We start from the raw sequence: 15,697 nt of genomic DNA on the forward strand, positions 1-15,697 counted from the left end.
ACTTTGGACCATGGGAGCACACTACAGAGCCCCACGTTCCCACATGGCCAACTAGAGAGCGGAAAGGCCTACATCTGCTCCTCAAGGAACACTAGGCAGAGTCTTTTTAGTTGTCTGTTCTGAAGAACACTTTAAACAGCTGTGAGGGTTGCAATAGCATCTCCTGAAAGGCTTTACCAGAACACCTTGTAGTAGAGAGAAATTGCATAAAAGGAAGGACATGCATCAGAAAACTGGCTAAGGCTTTGATTTCTCAAATGCTTATGCAGGGACAGTCCCAGTGAAATCAATTTGTAAAATTAAACACTTGCATAAATGCTTGCAGAATTCAGGCCTAAAAGAGAGCAAGTACTCACTTAGCCTAGGAGAAGCATAATTCAGCAAAGGGTATTCTACTTTTGGGTCAAAATATGTTTCAATCCAATTTTCAACTCCATATAAACATCCTTAGGAGATAGTATCCATTTTCTGCAGGAATATGTAAAAGTAACAAAATAGAATTGAAAATGATTAGTATATCCTTACGCCTTAAAAGTGATTGTTAGGGACATCCAAAAAGTTGAGAAAATATTAAACCGTAAGTTTTATTAAACCCTGAGGGAAAGTCAGGAGAATAAGAGAGACCAGAAAAATAGTAGAGAGACAATGACAGATTCCTAGAAACAGGCACTAGAAATCCAGATGTATTAGGCTAAAATAATTTCTCTACACTGGCAGATAAGGAGCTAGAGTAAGGATGCTTGGGGATTTCAAAGGTTTTCTGAAAACTGAAATGCTAGAAACTTTCCACTCAAAAAAAACAAAAGTCAAAAGAGAGAGCGTGTCTCTATAGCAGAGAAAAATCCCCAAGTGGTGATAATATAAGGTCCAGCAAGAGGGCTTCAGAACCACAGAGTATTACTCAGCAAGCATAAACCAGCATAACTTTGACAAGCAAACAATACTACTTTAATGAGATAGAAACCAGAAAGCTGGGAGCAGGGACAGAGAAGCGTCCTAGGCATAAGGACCCGTCCCTGGAGGGGTTCAGGGCCTGATTGTATGGGGCCCTGAGAAACCTGATCTAATGGGTGGCAACCTCACCCATGTCAGAGGGGTTGGAACTAGATGATCACTGAGATCTCTTCCACCTCAGGCTATTCTGTAACTCTGACACATACAGGTATGTTATGAAGGATAGTATTTAAACCAGCATCAGATGCTCTTAACCCTATGAGAGGTGCTTTACACTGGAGAAAAGTCTCAGTAAGGAGTAACCTTACTCAGGTATGAACTCCACACAAAACAAAGTCATGAGCTGTTAAACATTAGCCACTATCAGGTGTGTTTTCTTCATGCAAGGAAACTGGTGAAGCAAAGAGGAGACTTTGTTCTTAGAGAAAAGTCTTACAGACTGTTTAAAACATAAAATACCAGCAAAGAACTCAGAGCAGCTGGGATGCAGTTACCTCCAGATAACTGCAGAAAACCACAAGCTGACAGGTTATGGTCTCCCTACTGCAGCTATTTAGCAGGTTGTTTAACTGAGAGCATTATTTTGATAACCTCACCTGTTAATCCAAACCACAAACACTTTTCAAATCTAAACAGTTTTACTAAAAAATAATAAATTAATTTTATAATCATAGAATCCTTAGAGTTGGAAGGGACCTTTAAAGGTCATCTAGTCCAACTCCCCTGCAGTGAACAGGGATACCACATCTAGATCAGGTTGCTCGTGGCCTTATCCAGCCTTGCCTTGAAAGTCTCCATGCATGGGGCATCAATAACATCACTGAGTAACCTGTTCCAGTGCCTCGCTGTAACAGACTTATTCCTTATATCCAACCTACATCTACCCTCTTTAAGCTTGAAGCCATTTCCTTTCCCTTTTTCTACCACCACAGACCCTGCTAAAGAGTCTGTCCCCTTCTTTCCTGTAGTTCCCCTTTAGATATTGAAAGGCTGCTATCAGGTCACTTGGGAGCCTTTTCTTCTCCAGGCTGAAAAGACCCAGCTCTCTCAGCCTGTCCCCAGAGGAGAGGTGTTCCATCCCTTGGATCATTTTTGTGGCCCTTTGCTGGATGCACTCCAACAGGTCCATGTCTTTCCTGTACTGAGGATTCCCCATCTGGATGCAGTACTCCAGGTGAGGCCTCACCAGCGCAGAGCAGAGGAGCAGGATCACCTCCCTTGACCTGCAGGCCACACTTTTGATGCAGCCCAGGATGCAATGGGCTTCCTGGGCTGCGAGTGCACATTGCTGGCTCATGTTCAGCTTCCCACCCACCAGTACCCCCAGGTCTTTTCCAGTAGGGCTGCACTCAATCCTTTCATCCCCCAGCTTGTATTGGTAGTGAGGGTTGCCTCAACCCAGGTGCGAGATCTTGCATTTGGATTTGTTGAACCTCATGAGGTTCACCTGGGCCCACTGCTCAAGGCTATCTAGGTCCCTCTGGATAGCAGAGCACATTCTTCAGCACTTTCTGAATATTCTTAGGGGAATTCTTTAGGTACACACTGCATTTCTGGATAAGGAACTCTGTCTCTCCCAAAGAAAATAAACAATGGTCCTATTCTGCTTAAGCCTCATTCAGGTTGTGGACCACCCTCACACATGCCCACCCTCATCCCACTTGAAATTTAGCCTGGACCACGGAAACAGAGTTTCCTTCACTCCAGCAGGAGCCTTTGATGCAAACAATTTCCTCATGGGCAAGAATTCTTCAAAAGCTCTTCCTCTATCTTCTAAGAGGTAGGAATAAGAGTCAGGGTAACCAGAACTGTGGACATGTCAACGTGAATTAAGTCACCATCAGTAACACTACTCATGTTTATCTTCTTGCACGTTTTTGCATTCCTTGAACTGAAGTGTACTTGTCCCCTAAAGAGCAGAGCTGCCGCTGCAGGAGGTCCATATATGAGACTAATAATGATAGTGGAGCATATTTTATCTCCAAGCAGAACGTTTTTAGGAATGAGAGAAAACTGGATCAAAACAAGATTATTTCTTCCAAAATCCTGTTGTTACCAATGGCAAGTACCAGCTGGTTCACCAGATTATGCAACAGTGCTAAAAACACAGATTAAAGGATGACCAGCTACAGAAAGAAAACACACACACACACACAAAAACACCTCTCTGATACATAAACAATTTATTTTCTATTATAATTTTTCCCTATCCATTATAACTCTGGTGGTCTCTACCAATGATGTAGCTATCCAGTGTGACTCAGAAAAAGATTTAAAAATTACCTTGTCTGCATCCAAGGATATGTGGAGTTTGATATATTAGGTGTGCTGTATAGTATAGCCAGTGTTCTCAATAACTACAGTATTGTGTCTAGCATGATTTCTGTCTGGGTAATGAAAGCCTTGAAAACCAACAGCTACAGCAGCAGCACGAGATTGTTCTTCTAAATTACCAAAAATAAAAGGGTTTAGATTGTTATGGATTCCATAGAGTAGCTCACATTTAGAGAGCTCTGCTGGGCACATTAAAGTTCACAAATGACACAACCTGTGGCATTACAAGCATTAGTATCTATTGCTGCAAGAGAGGAAGCAACATTCGTATTTGACATAACATTGTTGACTATTATGACCTCTAACAATTTCTACTGACATTAATGGGAGTTGGAGCTTTTCTTCCCTCCAGCGTTAGGATCCACACAGGTCTTGGCTTTATTTTATGGGGAAAATACTTTTATCAGCTATGCTGAGGCAACAGGGAGGGGAAATTAGAACAAGGTGTAGAGAGGTCCCCATTCGTGTTGATGTTAAGTATTCTAATACTGATCTCTACAAACTGAACTTGAAAAGTCAGGCAGGTAGTGAGTTAAGCTGTGTAACTGTGCAAGAAAGTAGGGGATAGAAATCACTTTTCCCTTTCAGCTTGAAATATCTTTTCTAGCAAACAGGAGAGTCAGAAGTGGGCAGGCTTTGTAAAGATTTCCAGTCCACACTGAGACTAACAATGGCAGAAACCAGCTTTAAGCTTGACTCTGGTCATCAGACATCATTTTAGGGCTTTGTAACTTGGGTTCATGGCAAAGGCATGGTCAGGTCCCCCTTTTCTGCAGAGCTGGTACTGACATCAGTGAGGAAAAAAAGTAACACAAATACATTAATCTGACTTAAGGCAGGGTAAGCCCCATCTCATTGCAGTCCACTTTCCTCCCATGTATTGAAAGCTCTGTAGCACGTAAGCAAATGAAAAGCAACTACAAACTGCCAGCGAGGCCAAAGGCAGTAACTGTTCCCATGCTTTTATTTCTCTCTCCAGACAAAAAGTGTCAATCTGTAAGCCAAAGTAACACTCATTTCTTCCTTCTCCATACAGTCCTTCACATGTGCCATCATGTTCCTGACTGTTCTGGTAAAGCTTAATGAAGGAGGTAATCCAGAAAGTGACATAGATTCCTGTCAGCCTCACTACTTCTTGATTTCAAGTGTCATTTAGTAGCCATTAGGAGGGTGAATTTACAATACTCATCAGCACGGGTTCAGAATACATGGTTTATTTAGCATGCTTTCACTAAAGCGCTGAAAACATGCATACCACCAATAAAATATCATCGCAGCTTATGTTTTTTCTTTTGCCCGATCACCTGTTTTTTAAAGAATATGGCTTGTCAGCACTGAAAGTACCACTCCAATACTGTTCTTTTATCTTTTTTTTTCCCACCAATATATATCTTTCTTTTCCAAGACCATAAATCATCTCCAGTAAGATTTTTAGGTGTCTGTAGGCATGCTTCAACAAAAATATGATTGGTCCAACTTGTATTACTCAGAGGTTAATAAGCAAAATTCCATCTCCATGGAATTCTCTTTGAAGACATAGTAACATCAAATTGATGTTAGTAACTGCTACTTAAATCCATTGGGAATTCTGTCACTTAATATCAGCTGAGGAACTCCCTTCACCTGCAAACTTGACCTCAAAACCAAGCTGTTTTTTTTTCTTCTTTCATTCAGGTATCTTAATGTATACTTTAAATCTGTGCTCACCCCAAATGAGGCACTTTGTTTTTAACAGACCACAGCTCATACATGTTGCCTAACATCCGTTTTCAGCTGCTAGCACATAGCAGGAGCATGTTCAGAACATCCAATATATATCACAGTAGGCTCCCCTGGATAAACTGCATCCCTTCAAATATACATCTGCATTAGAACAATCCTCAATGCCTTTTCACCAGGTGGCACTGCATTACATTACGCTGTGTGTAAATATACGGCTCATATTCTTTTCTCATTTAGAAGATTCTGCGGGTCAGTTTCTCATCACTGGACAAACTCAGTTCTGTGAAGGCCCAAGAGCATCCACTATCAGGAGTCTGGCCCCTACCCTGACACCATGCTGTTACTCCAGGCCCTGCTACTGGATATGTGCGGTATTAATACTCATATGCAAGAACAAAACTGGACAGATTTTTTCTGGTGTTAAGTAATAAACACATGTGAATGGTGGATCAGGTTGAAAACCTTTTTGAGATGTTACATGTTGAACCATCAGAAGTGTTTTCCTTGTATGTGCTCCTCAATATGGTACTCAAAACAATATTTTCACTATAATCTGGAAAAAAAATAGGGGGTAAGTTTCAGTAAGTGCCGAAGTCTAGGTAGACCACACCAACAGCCTTTCCCTCATCCACCGGGCAGATCACTAGATCATAGGAGATCAGGTTGGTCAAGCAGGACCTGCCCTTCACAAACCCATGCTGGCTGGGCCTGATCCCCACATTGTCCCGCACATGCTGTATGATCTCCCTCAAGACAATCTGCTCCATAACCTTTCCTGGCACCGAGGTCAGGCTGACAGGCCTGTTGTTCCCCTGGATCCTCCTTATGACCCTTCTTGTAGATGGGAGTCACACTGGCAAGTCTCCAGTCTTCTGGGACCTCTCCAGTTGACCAGGAACGCTGATAGATGATGGGAAGCAGCTTGGCTATCATCTCCACGAGTTCCCTCAGCACTCTCGGATGGATCTCATCTGGCCCCATGGATTTGTGGCAGTCCAGGTGGAATAGAATGTCTCTGACTATTTCCTCTTGAATCATGGGGGGTTTATTCTGCTCCTCATCCAAGGCTTCCACGTCAGAGAGTAGAGTACCCTGAGGACAACTGGTCTGACTTTTAAAGACAGACGTAAAGAAGGCATTGAGAACCTCAGCCTTTTCCTTATCCTCAGTGGTCACGTTCCCAGCTGCATCCAGTAAAGGATCTCCTTGGTCCTCCTCTTACTGCTAATATATTTGTACAAGCGTTTCTTGTTCCCTTTTACCCCAGCGGCCAAGTTGAGTTCCAGCTGAGCTTCTGCCTTTCTAATTTTCTCCCTGCACATTCTAACAACTTCTTTGTATTCTCTCTGAGTTGCCTGTCCCTTCTTCCACAGGAGGTAGATTCTCTTTTTCTCCTGTAGCCTCAGGAAAAGCTCCCTGTTCATCCACACCAGTCTTCTTCCACGCCAGCTCATCTTGTGGTTCTGAGCAAGCTTAGCATGAAGTAGCATGAACTGCTGTTAGAACAGGACGTCCCTCATTCCGTATCTTACATTTCCCTGGCCTTCAATTCCCTGGTTTGATCACAATTCTTTTCGTCAGTTCTGGTGTGTGCTCTTGTTGTCTGATACAGTAATTTTGGTTATGTTGAAGAACAACAATTTTACTTCACAGAAACATGCAGAGAAATGTTGCATGATCCAAATAAATGATACTTGCCTAAGAATTATGCAGTATCTTCAGAGAGAATATGAGGAACACACACTGCCAGCAGGTCTCTTTAAAATAATTGATCCTACCTCAAAGATGTAGTAGTGAAGAACATGTCAAGTTAGGGATGACATTGCATCCAAATACACTTCTTTTTTGCAAGCCAATTTCTAAATGTTTTGCAGCATTCTCTTTCCCCATGTTAAGAATATGGGAAAAGAATGAGAAAATTACAATAAAGAAGCATTTCTGCACATGTACATTCATAAAACTCAGGACTGTAACAAGTGAAATGTCTTAGATCTGTTCGTAAACATTACCACCATATCTAAAAACCTTGCTGCAGTTATGTGGACATTTCATAAGACAGTAGTAGTGGCATGTTTCCTTTTGAACAGATATATGAAATAAACAGTACAGTGATTAGGTAAATTCCATAATAACAGTGTTTTCATAGAACCATAGAATTGCTCAGGTTGGAAAAGACCTTCAAGATCATCAAGCCCAACCACAACCTAACCATACTACTCTAACAACCCACCACTAAATCACATCCCTGAGCACCACATCCGAACAGTTTTTAAACACATTCAGGGATGGTGACTCATCCCACAAGCACTGGCATGTTACATACAGACTCCTTTCTAGTGACCCCGGTTTCATCCCCACACCCCTTTGTACCTAATCTAAAACTCTATCAATGAACCTTGCCAACTCCCATTTTAAAACCCCTTTCCATCAGTGGGATAATCTATTCCCATTAGCTGCCAGCAAGCCTGGTCTCATGTAAATCAAGGCAAGGTCAAAAAACCCAAACCCCTGCTGGGCACACCTGGCTCAGAGCCCCTGCTGCCTCCCAGCTCCCTCGCCCCTGCTCCAACCCGACCCCAGGGGCTGTGGCTCCTGGCCCTGCTCCCCCAGCCACGCGCAAGCTCCCACCCAGCCCCACTCACCTCCACTCTCTCACCTCTTCCAGATCATGGCTTTGGTGTTTGTCTTCACCTTGTTGGCACAGAGAGTGCCATGTGTTGGTGATGAGCTGGATGCGGCCACACTTGACCACATGCAGCAGTGTGAGGTGTATCTGCAAGAGCAGATGACAAAGCTGCTGCAGGAGGTACAGCAGAATAGGATGTGACCCTTGCACTTCTCTGCACAGCTGTCCAGGACAATTTGGTCCTTAGCTGCACTGCTGCTTTTCCTGCTCTTCCGGCTCGTCCTCCAGTGGTACAGGGAAAGGCAAGAGAAAAGGAGGCTCCAACGTATATGTGAGATGTGGAGAAACCTTGACAAGGAGAATGAGGTGCTGCTGCACGACGGAGACCTCAATGTCATTACATAAAGGAGCAGGTTTTACCTGCAGTTCTCCTTTTGGCCACTGAAGACCAGGCAAGCCACGTGCAAGATGCTGGAGGAGCTGATGGATGAACTTCTGAGCACCTGTCAGACAGTTCCCCACAGTTACTTCATGCCATGGCTGCAGCCAGCCATTGGGGTGGGCGTTGGCCTTGAAGGTAGCAGTCCTGTCTACCGCATGCTCGTGCCCCTGAAGGCACCCCTGGGACATGGCTTCCACTTGGAGCTGGGCCCCAAGGGGAAGAAAGAGGTGAGGAACTCGTGCCTCTGCGTAGAGCTGTAGTGCACGTGCACAAGGGAGCAGCTGGTGGGGGTCATGCTGTGCTTCCTCCACCACCCTGAGGACCAGCTGAGGACAAAGCAGATGCCCAGCCTCCTACAAACCCTCTGCACAGATTCCTACCTGGATATAGCAAAAACTGCAACCTGGTTCCAGGAACTGGTGAGAGAAGCTTAGGTGGCTATGCCTCAATTGGCAATAACAGAGCTCGAGTTGCTGCTCTCCACCTGCTTCTGCAAGCTCAAGCTGACTGCCACCTCCAGCAGAGTCCTCTCGATTGAGCTCATGCTTGGGGTACAGCAAGAGGACCCAGACACGTTCATGACCTTTGAGTAGGCAGAGAACGTCGTCATCAGTGACACAAGGAGGCCACAGAGATGCACTGCAGCAGAGACGTACTTCTTTGCAAAACAGCCAGGCATGCATGGCACAATAGCTTCCACCATGAACGTCTGCAGCTCCATGTCCCTGTTCTGGAAGGTGGCTACAAAATGACCGACACCCTGTTTGCCACCTGACACTGTCTTCTGCATGTGTTTCAGGTTTTAATCATGGTTAAGAAACTGTTTAAAAAAAGGCACCCAAAGATCTCCAGTGGGGCAGGATGGCTTTGGGAGGCAAGGCGTGCGGGAGGCTCTGGGCAGCTATCAGTCACGATTGTCACCTCCAGCAGGTCTGGAACTCACTCGTGAACAAGTATGGAAGCAGACAGAAAGCTTTAAAAAAGTGTGCCCTGACCCTAGCAGCACCACAGAGTTACAGCTTGCTGTGGTGTGCCTACACCAATCCAACACTATTCAACAAGATCCAGAATCTTCAAAGGAAAAAAATGCCTCTGGATCCAACCCAGCCCTGTGACATGCCCTGCAGCTGATCCTGAGCTGCACCAGCTCCTGCCGGCGCTCCAAGGGAACGCTGCTCCTCCAGCCTGGCCTTTGGGCCTACCTGCATCAGGGCACACAGCACTCTCATCAGCTGCCCACAGGCCAGTGGCTGGGGCCTACAGGGCCCGTGGGATCCCAGGTGGAGAAGCCATTCGTTTCTGTCAGGTACACTGCTGTCCCAGTGACAGCCGTTAGGGTCTGTCAGGTACATTGCTGGCTCACCGACAGCCGCTGGGTTCTGTCAGGCACATTACTGACCCACCGACAGCCACAGGATCCGTCAGGTACACTGCTGTTCCACCGACAGCCGCTGGGTTCTGTCAGGTACGTTGCTGTCCCACCGACAGCCGTTAGGGTCTGTCACGTACACTGCTGTCCCACCAACAGCCGTTGCGGTCTGTCACGTACACTGCTCCCCGCCATCCAGCCCTTCTTTCCCCCAGCAGAGTCACTGCCCCCGGCCTGGATGCAACGCTGATCTCCAGGCACGACGGGGCGGTGTGGCCGAGCGCTAAGGCCGTGCCCAGGGCTCCTCAGAAACAAAGCGGTCGGCCCCACGGAGATGCGGCCGCGGTGCCCCAGGGGCAGCGGTAGGCCCCATGGTCACGGCTCCAGCTCCCATATAGCTTCTTTGTGAGGTTGCTGGAGCTGTGCAAATGGAATCCCCTTCTCTCACCTGTGGAGATGCCAACAAGGATCTGCTGCTGCTCTGTGGAGCTGCAGTGCGTGTGCATGTGCACAAGGGAGCTACTAGTGGGACACATGCTGTGCTTCCTGCAGTGCTCTGAGGACGAGCTCCAGGTGATGGATGCCTTCAGGAGAACTGTCCTCACAGAGGCAGCTTGGGCTGCAGCAAGATTTTGAGAATATCTGCCTGAGCAGCCAGGAGGCAGAGGCCGAGGTTATAGCCAGTGCAAGGAGGCCACAGAGCTGCACAATGACTTAGTCCTTCAGGCACGTGATCAGGCTGCTGTGACCGGAGCTGTCAGCAGTTGAGGATTCTTAGAAAACACAGTAAGAGAAAATTCAGTCCAGAATAACCCTCTCTGATAACAGGTTGAAAAAGGGTAAACAACTTGTGAAGGGAAATGACTGAAGAGCCCTGAAAACCTGGAGCATCCTGGAGTGGAAATCAGTTACTTTGATGAAAGTGCTTCAGTGTGGGTTACTGGCAAGACTGATTTTGTGGTACAAACCTGTTGGGATGTACAAGGATAAGCAGTTTGCACTGTCTTCATGAACCCACTCGGCTACAGACGTTCTTCCTTGTTCCCCACACTACCTACCATCCTCATCCTTGATCAGTGGAGCTTGGAGAGACAAGCCTGAGAGGGAAGTGTAGATCTGAGCTTGCTCTTTGAATATGGAGGGATGCTCACAACTAAGAGAATATTATGGATGCATTCAAATGAAAAAAATAACATGGAAGATCTCACTCAAATACCTTGTTTCTTGCTCTCATATACCAAAACCCTGATGAGCCTCAGCTGTCTGAACACACAAAGTCTACTGCACAATGCACTGTTAATGTTGTTGTGGCCATTTATTGAAAAACAAATTTCAGCGATGAGAAAATTTGGACACAAACAGAAAACAGCTGGTGTGGAAGATACAGAGAAACATCCAATCTCCATTTTATCTTGGGTTTCCAGACATTACAAGATTGAGAAGAGCTCTAGTAGCTTCGCACAGCATGGAAGAACTGTCTGCATTCTGCAAACATCTCCCTGCAAACGGTAAAAAGTAAGGTCTTCTAAAGCACTCTGAAAATCCCAGTTGTTTTGATGTGATGATTGTTGAACAGCTACCAAGTCTTTGCCTCTATATAATCAAGGATTTCCAATGGAGATGACCAAAACGCAGTTTTGAGTGCAACAGTTCTGCTCCAAAGCTGCTGTTAGGCCAACACTCCTTATAAAAGTGGCATGGAGATTATGGGGCTGGTATTGGGGCCATCAGCACACAGCGCTGCTCCATTTTGGCTCTGGCCATCCGTGAGTGCAGCAGCAGGGGGAAGGCTGGGCTGGGCCAGGTGCAAACACCAGCCCGCAAGGGGTTTGGGAGCCTGCAGTGATGGCCCAGCGCCCAGGGGACCCTGTGAGCGGCTCTCTGGGCAGTCACCACCAGCGTGGCCTCAGCCCCTGCTGCCTCCCAGCTCCCTCGCCCCCGCTCCTACCTGACCCCAGGGGCTGTGGCTCCTGGCCCCGCTCCCCCAGCCACGCGCAACCTCCCACCCAGCCCCACTCACCTCCACTCTCTCACCTCTTCCAGATCATGGCTTTGGTGTTTGTCTTCACCTTGTTGGCACAGAGACCGAAATGTGTTGGCAACTGGTTGGATGCAGTCATGCTCGACTGCATGCAGCAGCGTGAGGTGTATCTGCCAGAGCAGATGACAAAGCTGCTGCAGGAGGTAGAGCAGAACAGGATGGAGCAGAGCAGGACAGACATGTGACCCTTGCCCTTCGCTGCACAGCTGTCCTGGACAATTTGGTCCTTGGCTGCACTGCTGCTCTTTCAGTTCTTCCTCCAGTGGTACAGGGAAAGGCAAGAGAAAATGAGGCTCCAATGAGCCTCATTTATATATGAAATGAGCCTAATTTATATATGAAATATGGAGAAACCTTGACAGGGAGAACAAGGAGCTGGTGCACGACGGAGACCTCAGTGACATCACATACAGGAGCAAGTTTTACCTGCTCTTCTCCATTTGGCCACTGAAGACCAGGCCAGCCATGTGCAAGGTGTTGGAGGAGCTGATGGATGAACTTCTGAGCACCTGTCAGACAGTTCCCCACAGTTACTTCACACCACAGCTGCAGCCAGCCATTGGGGTGGGCATTGGCTTTGAAGGCAGCAGTCTTGAAGGGAGTTAGAATGTCTTCCACATGCTTGTGCCCCTGAAGGCACTCCCAGGACATGGCTTCCACTTGGAGCTGGGCCCTGAGGGGAAGAAAGGGGTGAGGAACTCCTGCCTCTGCATGGAGCTGCTGTGCACATGAGCAAGGGAGCAGCTGGTGGGGGACATGCTTTAGACTATTGCCAAGGTGGAAGTCTGCACAGTCGCTCTGGGCAATTAATTCATCACATCCTCAGGCACCCTCACATTGAAAAAATGACTTTCTAATCTTCGGACAGGCTTGTATGTCCTTTTAGTAAGTCATAACACAGTCTTATTTTACAAGAATCAGTATCAGTATCAATCAGTAATCATATTATTTCCACTCAAATTTTTCTTGCTTTGTTCACTTATTTTTTCTTTGGTAATAATGCAACGGCAACAAATTATTCTTCTTCTGTACTAGTATTTTTTTCTTTGCTGTTGCTGTAAAGCAGTAGGCACCTCAGTACCATATAGCCATTCACTCTCTTCTTGTGAGACTGAGAAAAATACAGAAACAGTATAATAGGACAATGATATGAAGGAATGATAATAATAACGAAAAGGATGAAAGAATATACAATTGATGCTGAATTAAATTGCTCACCACCCAACAATTGATATCAGTCCCTAAGCACTCACTTTAAACACTGCTCAGTAACAATTAAAACATTAGTTTGCTATCAACTTTATTCTCATCCTAAGTACATGACATGCACCATGTGGGCTACTAGGAAGAAAGTTAACTAGTTAACTCTATCCTAGATGAAATGCATGTAGCTACTTACTATGTCTTTGTTAGGATGAGAAACAAGCAGACCTATTAGTCCAGTCTTGGTCATGTAAGGAGTCGTGTTTCAGTCAACTGTATCCCCCAAGCAACACACAACAGCAAATTGCCCTACCTTCCCACCAGCTAAGAACTTGGAATTTCAATGGGCCTGTGTAAAATCTGCTTTTTACTGAGTTACCTGTCACAGATAGATACACAGATAATTTGTATTCATGCTTAAGCACCTTCTTAAGCACAGTTAAATTTTCTGGCTGTGTATCGGGAGAAGCACTAAGGAATAAAATGTGTTTGTTTGTTTTAAACACAGTGTCTTATATTCTGAATGTTGGTAACTTTGGAGAGCCTCAGAAAATGGGGCTTGGCAAACCTAGTTAAAAGACAACATGACATGCTTAACTCAGAACAACTCCCAAGGATTTGTTCCAGTATCCAATTTTTCCTCCCTTTCTTAAGTTCTGCTCTGTGACCCGTTTTCTGTTATTCCTTTTCTCCTGACAGTATACAATCTGTTTGAGAATATTTTATTAATTGCATGTTGCTGCACAGAAAATTAAGCACATTAAAGATTTTTTCTTCTTTTTTAATACAGAAACCCATATCCAACACCAGCTTTTACCCCTCGTAATACCCAAATGATGAATTCTAGTTCCTATATTTGTAATGAGTACATTCGCACATATCTGCCACCAGATCTAAGGAATCAGGCTTTTATGAAGCTTCAGGGTAGCAGTTCATAGTGATTTTCCTAGACTTCAGGTCTGAATTTAAGAAAGAAGTAACCTCATTTTTGCTGCTCCACTGGCTCTAATGAGATTTGCATTTGCATAGGAAGTCAACAAAGCCAGGCAATATGTATTTTACAGGTATGAAGATTGATCAGAGCACTAGAAAACTGATGTTTCTTTAATTAGCTACTTTGCTATATCATAGGGAATTTAAATCGGTCAGAAGATCGTTTCATTTACATATCTAGCACGGGACAAATTGTCAAACAGAATTCAATCAACCTGCAAGAAGGCAACTGCCTAATTCAGAACAATTGAATAGAAACTTTTTGAGCAAGACAAGAGCACTTCTTCTAAGAAGGGTTGATAGAGCTGGACTCATTCAGTTTGGAGTGGAGAAGCCTCCAGGATGTGTCATGGCTTTATGATTTTTGTTATTGGTATTCTACAACATAACATCGTATAGTGCACTGGGAGTTAAAGCGTTAATGCTCCAGTTCCACAGATTGTTGACAGTTCCGGGTACCCTTCTCAGAAGAGAAGAAAGCACTACAGCTCCCAGAAGACTTCATTATTCCATTTCCGCTTTCCGTCCAGAGGGAAAGATAAAACTGACTGGGAGTCACAAGACTGTTCACTTTTCCTGCTCGTCTCTGCTGTGCGTGTTCCCTAGCTGTCTTGTCTACAGCATTAGAGTAAGGCCTTTGATTTTGGACACATTTATAAGCATTTATCAGTGCTTATAAATATCTAAAGGAAAGGAGCGAAATGGATGGAGCCAGTCTCTTACTGGTGGTGCCCAGTGACAGGACAAGGGTCAGTGGGCACAAAGGAGAACATGGGCTCCATACAAATACAAAAAAAAACTTCTTTACCGTGAGGGTGACAGAGCACTGGAACAGGCTGCCCAGAGAGGTGGTGGAGTCTCCTTCTTAGGAGATATTCAAAACCTATCTGGATGTTTTCCTGTACAGTCTAGTCTGGGAAAGTCTCCTACCTAGCTTGCTTATAATCCAGTTCAGTTCACACAAATGAGAGCTGAAGTGAAGTCCCAGTTTAATTTGAACTGTATATACACCTGCCCTGATCTTCCTCTACCAAGAATTTCAAGAATTTGTAATTATCTATTAATTTATTAATCACTGAAGGTCTGTCATTTAGAATTATGTTCACTTCAGAAGTCCTTTACTGTAACAATAGACATAAAATGACCTTTGAGAAATTATGGATTTATCCTGCCATATCTAGTTTGGTTTTGCCATACATTCTTCAGAACAGCTAGAACAGGACATGAAATGGAGAACTCTCCATAGAGAGCTGTCAGATCAAAAGCAGATGTTGAACAAAATCTGTGCATTTCATCCACTGAGAGAAGCCACTGGTTCTCTTAGACCCTGCAACGTTGTTGTAGCAGCTGACAGTGCTGCCATTTCACCTGACTCGCTCAGTACGCAAAAGCAGGAATAGGAGGGAGAAGGCACTGAGTTATCCAGTTTTGTGTTTCTTGCTTGTTGCCTCTACCACAGCATCTAAGTTTTCCACGTACTAAGAACAAGATCTTTCTGCACAATTCGTATATGACCCTTGTCTCATTTTTCTTTATTCCTGACAAAGATTTCAATGCCTACAAAGGGTACTTGTAGCAACGCAATTCAAGCAGAACAGCTTTTAACCAGAGGCATTGCAGCATCTCTCATGGTCGTTATATCACTGTCTCAGCCACTCCCTACTTGAAATTGATTCCTTAGGCAAATCTAAGAGTGCTTCAGTCCCTTGTTCTCCCACTCATTACTGAATCCTGTCTCAGAAGGCATCCTTGTTTCAGCATAGTCCCACGTTTCCCAGAGAGGTCTCACCTTGAACGTGCCTGCCCTCCATAAAAAAAACCTCACTTCTCTGTTAAAAGTCTGGGGAATTTACTTGGTTATGGGAAAGATTTCATATTCTGAAAATAAAAAAGCTATTCATAAGCTTGTAGAAATGTCATGAAAAATAATGGATTTGCACAATGGCAGGCCAACAAAGAAAGGAAATACTTCAGTGCTTGTCTGTAGGAGCTGAGCCAATCCAAGATAGGGTG

The 15,697-nt window shown here is 45.0% G+C and overlaps 1 long non-coding RNA gene across 2 annotated transcripts in view; it reads right to left on the reverse strand.

Moving 5' to 3' along the window:
• Positions 1-14,246, reverse strand: part of LOC110391081 — a 67,515-nt gene extending 53,269 nt beyond the window's left edge. The window contains exon 1 of one of the 2 annotated variants that reach the window (XR_002433968.1): positions 7,667-14,246. This is a non-coding gene — a long non-coding RNA (uncharacterized LOC110391081). Of the gene's footprint in view, positions 1-7,652 lie in introns of both variants that reach the window. The other variant, XR_002433967.1, reaches the window with a different exon arrangement.
• Positions 14,247-15,697: the final 1,451 nt, after the last annotated feature.

The sequence above is a fragment of the Numida meleagris genome, unplaced genomic scaffold, assembly GCF_002078875.1.
Source record: "Numida meleagris isolate 19003 breed g44 Domestic line unplaced genomic scaffold, NumMel1.0 unplaced_Scaffold293, whole genome shotgun sequence".
Lineage (NCBI taxonomy): Eukaryota > Metazoa > Chordata > Aves > Galliformes > Numididae > Numida > Numida meleagris.